Below are 12,077 nucleotides of genomic sequence, written 5' to 3'. Positions count from 1 at the left end.
TACAGGCGCGCGTCCGAGAAAGAAGTGGTGAACAAGCCATGGCCTCTAAGATTGCGCGCCGGCGTATCGGAGGCCATGAACAGGGAGATGCAGTAGACGGAAGGGAGAGAGAGTTGCCGCAGCTCAGTTCAAGGATTCAAATCGCCCGCTGAGCGAGAGAGCCAATCAGTTCAAACCGAAGAACGCGCACGCGCAGAGACGTCAGTGAACACGTGACGTGGTTCAAACGGGTTCCGTTGAAAGGCTGCCTGCGCTCGCTGCGAACGAAGTGGTGTTTCGCGCATCTATTTTTACCGTGTTTATCAATATTACGTGCGGTTATCTTTGTTGAATGAACACGTACTACTTACATCGCGTGTCGGGACGTTCGGGTCGTTGTTTGACATGGAATCGACGGCGGCGATGCGTCGTCGCGGCACCAACCAACGGACGCGAGCTTTGAACAAGATCGCAAGCGCGGGCCGTTTGACGAGACAGTCGCCGCAGCGGATACAACACCTCGGTGAGTTCAAGAATGTTACCAAATTGCGTTACTGAGTTACCTTAGTGCATGGAAAACTTTTATGCAGGTAAGAGTGCCTGGGCGGGCGGCCAGTTACCACAGAAGGGATGCTGCGCAAGAGCAAGGGCCTGCTAAAAAAGTATGCATTGTGCTAGTATCGCTGCTTTTCGTGCTCTTCGTTATACCTTTCTATGGAGCGGTTGCCGTGTGCGTTGATTACAGTTGAAAACAAGCTGAAGAATGCGCGTTCCATTACGGGATTCTGTGCTCCTGCCACGCACGCCTTGTGTTGTTGAGCCGTTATAACTTAGCTGCACGAGATCGTCGCTTGGAGCGACTTGCACATTGCCTTGTCGCCGTAAAAGTGGGTCCGTTTTTAAACATACTGGTCGTTCCACACCCTTTCTGTGGTGTAAATGCGCAAGGTCGCGGCTCGTAGCACCTAGATGTGTGCTGGATGCCCATTTGAAGCAATGCATTTGTGTGAATCACGCTATGGATACTGGTAGTAACAGGACGTACACACATCAAACTTAACGGGAAGTCGCACAGCATGCATGTAGTGTGTGTGTTTTCTTTTTGGACATTACATATTTTTTATAAACGTTGTGTGACAGTCAGGCTCCTGTCATTTTCGCTCATGAACTTGAAGTCGAGGCGGAAATACTTTGCCGCAAGCAAAATTACATTTACGCTGTTAATTAACAACTCGTTCATGCACTTTTAAATTATTTAGGGAGGTAGTTTATATTAAAAAGATATTGTTCGTGCCAAGTTGTGGCATGCCGTTTTTTTTTTTTTGAAATCGCGAGAGTTGCACGTTATCCGAGATATTCAACTTCCAATTTTAAGGTTGATATCGAAACTGGCGCGGGACACGCGGCGTGTCTGAACTGCACGTGACAAGGAAGGGACGACATTTCAAGCAAAACTTGGTATGTGCTAAATTGTCATGCACCACAACTTTCTAATATAAACAACTTCACTCAAGTCAGCAATTAAAAAGTAGGTAATGAGTGCTTGATATTCAGTGTCAGTTCAATTAAGCTTATTAACAATTACATGCTCTTTTTGTTGCTGTGTTTGTGTGATAAAAATTGGGTCAGATATCTGACATGCCATTTCATATTTTCTTTGATGAACCATACACATTCTAATACAAATTCTTGTAACAGGGAATAGCACCATTGCAAAAGCTTCTTATCCCAAATGGTAAATGGTTTATTAGGCTGCGCTGGTGCATTGAAACACTACTTGATTGTGTTGTACTGTATAGTTCTTGTTTTCCTTCGTGCTTTGCTAAAGAAAGAGGAAATTGAAAGGGGGTTCTTATTTGCAGGATGCACAACTAAGATCTAGCATTCAGTGAAACTGGTGACAATGCTGCTTTAGTTTATGAAGTAATTAATTAGAGAACGCAATTTCTGATATCTGTATACGTGTTTGCAGATCACAGTGAGGTTACTGGTTCTCAGGTGTGATTACAGCGCTGAGAAATTGAACAAACTAAAAAAAAATGGAATAGATCAAGGGGCTCAGTTTTTTTGTTCGACAAAACCTGATGAAGCCAAGGCAGGTATAGGGGAGATTATTTGTAGTTTTTAAAAGTAGTGTAGTAATTATGACATAAAGAGGAAATAATGTAGACAAAAATACAAACATTCTGCTGCCAGGGCCTGAACCTACAACAAAGTGTTGCATCTCATACTCCACCACTCTAGCTACGACATAGTCGTTCTCTCATCCACCCCACTGGGCACTTCTGTGTGTGTAATCCTGGCAGTGCCACACCAGCATTCGTAGTCATGCTGGTGTCGCATAGCCCGTGAAATCTACGAGCTGGTAGCTGATCAATAAACCGTCATGTGCTACCTGAGGGCATCAAGTTTGCTGGCACGAGGCCCTCGCTATTAAAGAACAAAAGAACGGGAGTGGATCAAGGGCTCATTAAATTGAACAGGCACTTCTAGTGCAAAGGACCAGGTCTGCACATGAATGGACTTTAGTACAGCAAGGATAGTTGTTTCAGAGAGAGGAAAATTGGGCATGTTGCTAAAGCGTGCCCAAGATTTAATGAAAGTAAGAACAGCAGAGGGACAGAAAAACTGACACAGTGCTCAATCTTTTCTGTCCCATCTGGCATTCTTGCTCTTTTACTGAATCTTAAACTTTTTTGAAATCTCCACATTCATGATGTCATACAATAAATGGGCTCATTGTCATCCATTCTGCAAATTGACCACACGTATATTTATTTAATATTTTGGTGGGAGTGCTCCTGGAGTTTTCTTGTGTTCAAATTACCTATATGGCAAGCTGTATATCTCACCCTTTTGTAATACACAATTGTAGGAAAAATTCGACACCCAATGCAAATTACAATTATTTGCAGTGACCCACGACTACTCAATACTTGTTCTTAATGCATCCTAGGCCTATTTTCGAGGACAATTTTGGTATATAATGAATGATATGCCTGTGTTAAGCCATCATGCTTAATATTACTACTTCTGTACTGTAAGGACTCTGTGCGCAAGTTGACGGAACTTTTTGTTATCTGTTATGCATGTATCCAGCATAGACAGCTGCTCAAGAGACAAGTGGTGGACAGCTTGCTGTGAAAGATGGAAGCATTCTTCCTGCAAGTCTGGACAAGGCCATATTAAATGGTATTTATTTGTTTCCATCACTACAAATCGAGAGTTTAGACCTTTTCAATTGAGACCCTTATTGCTCCTATATTGTGAGCAACTCCAAGACAGGAAACAATATGTAATAGCAAGTGCATGTCATATACATGTTCCACTTGGCCATTCATGCTTGTGGCCACCTGCTTCTGGTAGGATGTGCTGAAAAAATATGTTGTCAGCTACCTGCACAGCACCATAGCAGGATATCTCACTGTTTGAGGAAACTTGGGACATCTATGCGAGGCAGAATTAAATTGATTTTCAGAGTTTCATGATGAAGTAAAACTTGGTAAAACAAGTTGTAAGGTATGCATGCTTGTGTGTTAGAGTGCCGTCTTAGGCATCGTATTTGCCCTAACCAAGTTGTGCCAATGAACTGGCAGCGGACTATGGCATTCAAGTATTATTCTTTACATTTATGTGTAAAACAGCAATAACGAAGAGCAAGACTGGTAGAGCACAGCCAGAGTGCTGACTACGAACTGAATGTTATTAGTAAAATCCAGCAATATATTGCAGTTTCAAAAAGTAATTTTCACAGAGGAAAGGAAAAAAGGTACACGTGAGGTGTCTTATCATTGAGCAATGTTACTTCTGCTGCCATATCTATTAATGGTGTGCCGACTATCTTGTCACCAGATGAAGCAAATTTTTGCATGCACGCTCCTTGTACTGTAATGCTCAGTGACTTCCATATTCTTTTTTACATTGTTTGGCCCCTGCCACGGTGGTCTAGTGGTTATGGCGCCCGACTGCTGGCACGAAGTTTGCGGGATCGAATCCCGGTCGCGGCGGCTGCATTTTCGATGGAGGCGAAAATGTTTGAGGCCCGTGTACTTAGATTTAGGTGCACGTTAAAGAACCCCAGGTCTTCGAAATTTCCGGAGTCCTCCACTACGGCATCTCTCATAATCATATCGTGGTTTTGGGTCGTTGAACCCCGGATATTATGACATTTTTTGCGCGTTCCATAGCTTGGGCGTTAACATTGTCCCGTCTGCTGTTTAAAACTTCACTACAAGCTAATAGGATATTGTATTCCAGATGAGTTATTCGATGTCCTGTGTGATTGGTGGTCCCCTTATATTTGCATGTGATGTTTGGTGCTTGTTTGCCAGTAAGCACCTAGCCCATTTATAACACGCCATCAATCAACTTCGCTGCTAAGTTAGGGAAAACGTGTTTAACTTTTTTCAACATGCTGACTAAATCAAACAGCTCTGAATAGGCGTTTGATGTCTGCTATTTTTCGCTTCTTACAAACTGTGACATGTACCTTAGAATCCCACTGTGAAACTGTTCAACTCTTTCGTGATTTCTTACTTCAAAAGGAGCATTTGGCTGTCGTAGACTGCTTGTCAGTAAGTATGGGTTTATATATATAGTTATAAAAAAATAATATTCTTACAAGTATATCCCACAGTGAATATGACACTTTTGAAACAGAACATTTCTGATAGCTGTTGTGTTCTGCAGGCTTCAGTCTAACCAGCTTGCATAACTGCAGTAAAGCCAAAGTAAAATGGTGTTCTGAAGTTTGAAAACACACTTCATTGGTCAGCCGTGTTAACGTTTGTTTGTAGAGAAGCCTATGAAGAGTAATTATGACATACAAAATGCACTTAACAGCATGTCAGCTTGTACGATGCAAATTAAATTGAAGCGACTCTTAATTCTTGTGGCGTGGTGGAATTTTGTTTAGGAGCAATGAAAATATGCTACACGATACGAACTTCCAAAAGCTGTTTGCATCTCACTTGGGTAAACAGACAAAATTACTTCAAAATGTCTCGTAGTTTTTGCAAGTTTTCTTAGTAAACATATTGTTACTCAGTAGGCAAAGTTAAATAAGAGAGTTGGGCTAGTTTGTGTGATTGCTTTAGCTGTGACATATCTCCTAACGCCTATGCTGAACAGGAAAATGAAGAGTGAAGGGGCAGAGGCAGCTCAATCTTTTTGGCAGCTCAACTGCCAGACAGCACTAGGCTTCAGCTGACGAAATTGAAACAATCAGACATGCAAGGAAGTCACTTTACGTGCAAGCAAATCCACTGAGCAATGCACTCTATTTATTTGACTGTTAAAACTAAAAACCTAACTCGTGTTTTTAACTAGATATGTGGGCTCTGACTGCTCTCTAGACAGACAGGCAGTAAGACTGCTGCATTTTCATGGCTGGTGATAAATATGTAAGTGTGCCATTTTTGAACTCGTTGGGCAAGAAGTGGCATGTCTTAAGAAGCTTACCAACAATGACTTCTGTCGCCAGTGAAATTTTTTTGCTGGCCTGCTTGAATGTTATTTCTGGCACACTTGTTGGATCATTTGTTTGTCTACTGGGGATATTCTGGGTTTGTGAATGAATTTCAGCAGTTGAAGGCAAGAGCTCTGCCCTGTCTCTCCTCTTATGTTTGTTATATGTCTAGCTGGAAATTATGCTGCAGCCAAAGTGGTAAAGTATGGTTCACACCTTTGACATAGGTGTTCATAAAGCTCTGGCACAGCGTGCTTTTCGTTCTTGCCCTCTTTTGCATTTTTACTGGGGAACGCAATGTGCTGGTCATGCACTGCAGTTCTACCCATACAGAACTAATCAAATAATTTCATCGTGACGTGTGCAAAGTTTGTTATATTTTTCTCGTGGAACTTTTAGTTATAAGTGTCCTGTCCTTCTGTCGCAGGCTTCATCTGTCACAAATCGCTGGCCACGAATGTAAAGAACACCTTGGCCCCACTTCTGTCGAGGGAACCGAAGTTGCCTGAACAGATGAAGAGCGGTGGTGCTACCAATAGTGAACGACTGTGATTTTATAATGTGCAAGTGTACGAACAATCGCGTTACGCTAATTTAACATTAATTGCATTCACTAGTCAAGTGTTGCAATATTGTAATGTGTAAGTTTATGTGCAGTTGCATTAAGTGAGCGCTCAATCAAGCTTCAAGTTTGCAATCCCATATTTTGGTGGTATTCATAGGGCGCACATTCCACTTTAAATTGTGATCTGCTCCTTTACTGAGGGTGCATGCAGGTCCTTGAAACGATTGAAAACCCTTGAAAAAGTAAAAGTACATTTTTAAAGCCCTGAAACCCTTGAAAACCTTTCGGAATTTCTTAGCATATAGTGGCCAATATTGACAATACTAATTTCTTTCTGTGTTCTGTAAACATTTGTCTAGCAAACTGAGGGAACATGTCGTGCTCAATGATGATTCCGCTACTGTGTTTACCTTGCTTGCATCACTGCTTGACCGATCATTCATTTCGTTTCCGCAAGTGTCGCTCTGCCTTCTCCCCCTTTCTCTTGATTTGGCTCCTCGGGACTCGACTTCACTTCCAGCGCCTAGCTTCTCTTCTTCTATAGCAAGCTCACTACGTGTGAAAGATCTTCTAGCTCAACAAACATCCACTGTCCTATAATGCAGGCAAAATGTTAAAAAAAGTTGATGCTTCGTGCTAGAAACCAAGTACTTCTGACTAAAGCTGATGGCATTGCTGCTCAGGCTTAATGATTGACTCCCATGTAGTGATTGTTATTCCTCTTTTGTGTAGGCAAGAACCTTGACTTTATATGTAGAGGATATTTGCTAAGTTGATTGCTCTACTGGCATAAATCCAATTCGCACTTGACTCAATTGTTATCAAAGCCCAAAAACAGGAGAAGCATGATGACTGCACGGAGTCAAAAATGTATTCAACGATCAAATTGTAAAAATTGTGGATAAAATTTTGAAGCAGTCATTACTATTTTGTTTAGCAGGTCAGTACTTGGAAAAAGTAGAAGCGTCGTACATCACCGTCATAAAACTGAACAGTTTCTCAATGCCTGAAAAAGTGAGACGGGGGAACTGAAGAAGTTTACTTATCTAATATAAAAGATGTCCCAGCAGCTGCATCAATGCTGTGAATTTTGTGCACAGCAGGAAGCTAATATGATCAGGTAGAGTATCGGACGCATTATCTCAAGGTTGTAGATTTGGTCCCTATCAGCAGCAAGTTGATTTTTCATCCTCTTTAATTCCTTTCCATTTATGCCATAATTACTACTCTACAGTTAAAGCCTACGAATTATGTGCTTTATACTTTCCTTGGCTTCATTGTCTCTAGGTTCTCATTGGCTGAATCCCATTTTTTACTTCAAATGCTTAAAGCTGCCCGTATTGTTTTGGAAACTTTGTTAGAGCAGAAAATTGATACTTGTGATGCTGCCTTCCATCCTCCAAGAACCTTCTATAGGAATCCTTGAAGATCCTTGAATTTGGGCTTTGAAACCAGTATGAGCCTTGTTCACTCCTTCAGCACATTTCTTCCCGTAGTGTGTGTGCCTTGTCAGCAGCGTTTATGCTCTTTTTTACCTTCTGGTACCTGTAGTTGTCTAAAATTTATTTATTAGAGTGGTGCTTTACATAGTGTTTAACTTATTTTGTCAACTTGGATGCAGTTTGCACATTACAGTGGGAAGTTCTCGCTATGTCAAACCACAAATACTTAGGAACTTGAACAAAAGTTGTTGCTTAAAAATAAATATTTTACTTAGAAAACTGTTCTCTTCTTTCTTCCCAAGTTACACGGAAACTCGGCTAGTGTCCATTAAAACAAGCTGATAGAGAAGAACAGAAGTTCATGGCAGCGTTAATGTGTTGATGCTTGGCATGTGCCTTGGTGTCGCCAACCTCGGGTGCAAGTATAAGTGTCGTTTACTCACAGGTGTTTGCACCCTGCAAACACTACCTGAATGGACAAAGGGAGCCATGTACACTGCTAAAATATGACCTTGTGAATATCTGTTGGTAGAGGAGACTGGTATATAGCTTTGGCTGTGATAGAGTTCGAGGTATAATACATATTTGAGTAAGTTTTAAACATTACCTCCTTTGCTGCACCTTACAGCGTGCGAAAAACAAGCAATGTATTCATAAACGATGATGTTAAAGGTTTTATTCCAGCTGGCAGCAATCTGAAGCTATGTCGCGTAATTGAGATTATCGTTGTTTTGAAAGAATGGGCAAATGAAAATGTAGGCACTTAAGTACTGCAGGCCCAAGGTGACCTAGCTAGGCCTGCAGTACACATGTACTACTTACATTTACATTTGGCCGTTTTCCCAAATCAAGAATGATCTCAGTCAGGCTATGTGAAAACCCTATCAACAATGCTTCAATTTGACGTTCACCGTTTTTTCAACGATAAATCAATATTGATTTCCTTAATGGTCGTTCAATTGAAAGTTGTGGGCCAATTTTCAATACTGGTCAACAGCTAGCTCAACGAAATTTCACTTGATCCACAATGTATTTTCAATTGACGTTTCTTTTCCTCTCAATGATAAATCAATGTTGATTTGCGTAATGGTCTTTCAATTGAAAGTCGCGGGCCAATTTTCAATACTGGTCAATAGCTTGCTCAACGGTTTTTCTATTGATCCACAATGTATTTTCAATTGACGTTTCTTTTCCTCTCAACGATATATCGATGTTGACTTACATAATGGTCTTTCAATTGAAAGTCGCGGGCCAATTTTCAATACTGGTCAACAGTTTTCTCAACAGTTTTTCTATTGATCCGCAATGTATTTTCAGTGCCATCTGTTGACATTGCTCAATAACTTCTCTATGGTTTTTCAATGAGAATTTTTGTAAGGGTTGACTGCTGACCCGCAGATCGCGGGATCGAATCCCGGTCGCGGACGCCGCATTTCTATGGAGGCAGAATACTAGAGGTCCAGTTGCTTAGATTTAGGGGCACGTTAAATATACCCCAGGTGGTCAAAACTTCCGTGGCCCTCCGCCACGACATCTCTGATTATTATTCGTGGTTTTATCACCTAAAACCCCAACAATTATTAATAAATCATCGCACATTCCAGCGTGATTGCTGGTGATGACGTTAGTTGTATTATGTGCAGAAAAAAAATCGAGTACGTGTGTCAGTATTGAAGAAATTATAGACCACAATTTTCATCGCTTGTAGGGGGAGTCCATCATTGGCAAGGGCCCCTGTAGCGGTGGAACCATGGAACTTCGCAATGTCCGGCTTGTGCTTATCGCATGTTTGATGGGTGTGTTCGCTAGCCAGCAACGGTCATGTGAGGGAGCTACTGCGGAGGTGGCTTAATGCCGCTCTAAATTCTTCCACAGAAACGCTACGGTGGTTGCATTGGTTATTTTATGGCGTATGCTAAACATGGCACCGATCATTTCCTAGCAATTTTCTCGCTCAGCCTGCTCGCGCAATCACAGCATTCCATCTCCCCATCTACGCATGTAGGCAGCTTGTGATAGATTCGCGTGACCATCTGCATGTCCCGCGTCGAGAGGACATAGAGCACGCACATGGGACGCTCTACGGGTACCAATTGACATGCCTAATGTATCCGAAGTGGTCGATTTGATGAAATTTCTAGGAAAACGTTTGAACAGAGATTATCCTGCACAAGTGGAACTTGGATGAGCTGGTTACTATTCATGGTGGAATTGCGACACGCGCAAACACAAGCACACTGAAAGGTATAAACGACCACTTATCTCTCCAACACACTTCGAAAAGCGAGAATAAATAAGCAACATCCATCAGCATTGGGCATGCGCAAAACGAATAAGAAGTTTAACAAAAAAACAGAACAAAACTTCAACTGAAAATGCAGATCCTTTGTCACTAATTACAACCTGTTGATCACTAATACGCCTGTCTGCGCACCTTATTTTTGTGGAAAAGCTCAGTTAGGTCACGTCTGAGTGCATTTCGGTAAGAAAACAAGAAAAGTAATGTCACAAAAAGCTGGATCACAATGGCACTGCTTACAGTGTTTGTTACAGTGACCTAAGTCAAAAACAATGGACGTATGACGCTGCTGCTAGGTACTTCCCATCCGCGCCTCCTCTGTTCGAAACACTCGTGGTTGTACAATTTTGAGCACCCTAATTATTTCTTCAAGCGTTGTCTGGGAATCCTACCAATGCTAGCCTGGTTACCTGGTTCGAAGAGCTTTCTATCACTCGATGACGCCAGGGTTTTGCCAAAGCCACTTAAAGGCATGACACCGCGATTGCGCTATTCACAATATTTGAATGTCCTGATTTGTAATAAAAAACAGGCTTTTCAGACTTAGGGCTAGAGATCCCACATGTAAGTTCGCGCAGCAAACGCAATCATAGGTACATAATCTGCAGGTCATTTTTCTCTGCTAGTCTGAAGTCTAATCATGGCTAATTGTTCATCGTTTTTTTCCAAACTGTCCACGAGGGAAAGCTTACGAATAGGCGAAACATTACTACAAAGAGATGCGTATAGTAGAACAGATGATTTACGAGTAATAGATAGGTTTAGGGTAAGTCTTCGAACATTGTCAAGTTTTTTTTATGAATTTCATTTCTATATGCCTGATAATTACTGCGCATCAAATAAAGTGACATCTAACGTTGCTTATGCTTTCATTTATTATATGCAGGCTACATACATTAATATACATATAGCTAAGACATAGCTTATATGTGTAGCCGATGGTAGCACAGAAAAAAAAACAATGTATTAGGCGAGAAAGGGGCATTGTCCTACACTGCGCACTCCCGTCCAGGCTGGCCTCGCTCATCCTGGTTTCGGCCTGGAGAGGAATAAAAATAAAATGAGGTTTGTTCAAAGAATGGTCGTTTTAGGCGCGCCATACTTGTTTCTGAGCGAATTTCCCGCACAGAGTTATGTACGATTACTTGAAAAATTTCTGTTTATGTTTTGCTTGGATGACCTGCTTTTCGCTCCATTACTGCGTGTAATTTTCTCAGCTCCGAATGCTTGTCGGGGCGCGTGTTCTTGCGTCCCAACTGTACCATTTATATTTTTTTTTTTATTATATCCTCGCAAATAAGTAGTTTTTCAATGCGGCTTCAGCGTTTGAAAGTGCAGCCGGTGTGCTTCGCTAGCCTTCCTTTCAAAGAGAACAAGCTTCGAGCCAATTTTCCGCCACCACTTATTCATACCCAACCGGCGTCGACGCTTTAAGGTCTCTTGAGTATTTGTCGCCTTCTAGGAAACTATAGAAGTGCGGTAAAGAGGCCGAAATGTGTAGGTCTCCGGAAGAAATGCATGAACATGCGACGCTTATAAAAGAACTACTTTGTTGCTTTTTGGAGAGCCTCAAAACGAGGCTGCTTGCGTGGTATGAATAGCGCTGCCGGGACTGCAAAATACGGCCTCCTGTTCTTCCTCTTTGCCAGCTCTTTTTAGTCACGCGGCCTAGCTAATTAAGTTTTCGTAGAAAGTGGAAACTATACAGCGTCCAATAAAACATGTCATATCGCGTTGTGAAGAAATGTGTGTAATATTATCGCAGCGCAACTTCTATTTCGCCCTGTATGTGAGAACTACGGCCGTGAGGCTTAATCATAAACTCAAAGCCTTAGTACAGGGAAATGATTTACAGCCACAAAATTCACAAAAAAGCAAAGACCTTCCTCCTGTCTTCGTTTATTTCATATACGGTGTGTACTCACCCGGCAAGAAATACGTTGCCTGGCGCCGCCCACCAAATCTTAGCTAAAGCTCATAGCTGGGGTGCTATGCAGGACGGCCCGAGCTTCTCGGGCATACGAGTTTGCTCCGAGCTCGCATTACCACGGTCATGACAGAGAGACAGTGCGGTGCATGCGATAGTAGCGTTGATAAAACCGGCTACAAGAACGAGCATGGCGTCACATGCACATATGCGGCATTTGCGGCGCTTTTCAAAGGAAAGCCGCGTGCGAACGCGTCTGCGCCGCCACTCGGTCAACATTTTGACAGGGTAGTGACATCAGCGTGACATTCGCGCTATCTTTTTGCGAACTAATCATCACGCCTCCCATGGGCGTGTTCGTGGGCGTTTGTCCTCCTTCGGAGAATTCTTTCGTTCCA

At 42.2% G+C, this 12,077-nt stretch overlaps 1 long non-coding RNA gene across 1 annotated transcript; it reads left to right on the top strand.

Annotated features, from left to right (window-relative positions):
- Window positions 1-367: 367 nt before the first annotated feature.
- On the top strand, window positions 368-6,263 carry LOC125757251 (uncharacterized). The gene is made up of 4 exons (XR_007415183.1): window positions 368-502; window positions 570-641; window positions 3,079-3,171; window positions 5,874-6,263. It is a non-coding gene; the product is annotated as an uncharacterized LOC125757251 (long non-coding RNA).
- The last annotated feature ends 5,814 nt before the right edge of the window (window positions 6,264-12,077 follow it).

The sequence above is a fragment of the Rhipicephalus sanguineus genome, chromosome 2 (assembly GCF_013339695.2).
Source record: "Rhipicephalus sanguineus isolate Rsan-2018 chromosome 2, BIME_Rsan_1.4, whole genome shotgun sequence".
Lineage (NCBI taxonomy): Eukaryota > Metazoa > Arthropoda > Arachnida > Ixodida > Ixodidae > Rhipicephalus > Rhipicephalus sanguineus.
Note: the sequence above shows the minus strand (reverse complement) of the source record. Positions and strands in the feature narration are given on the sequence as shown.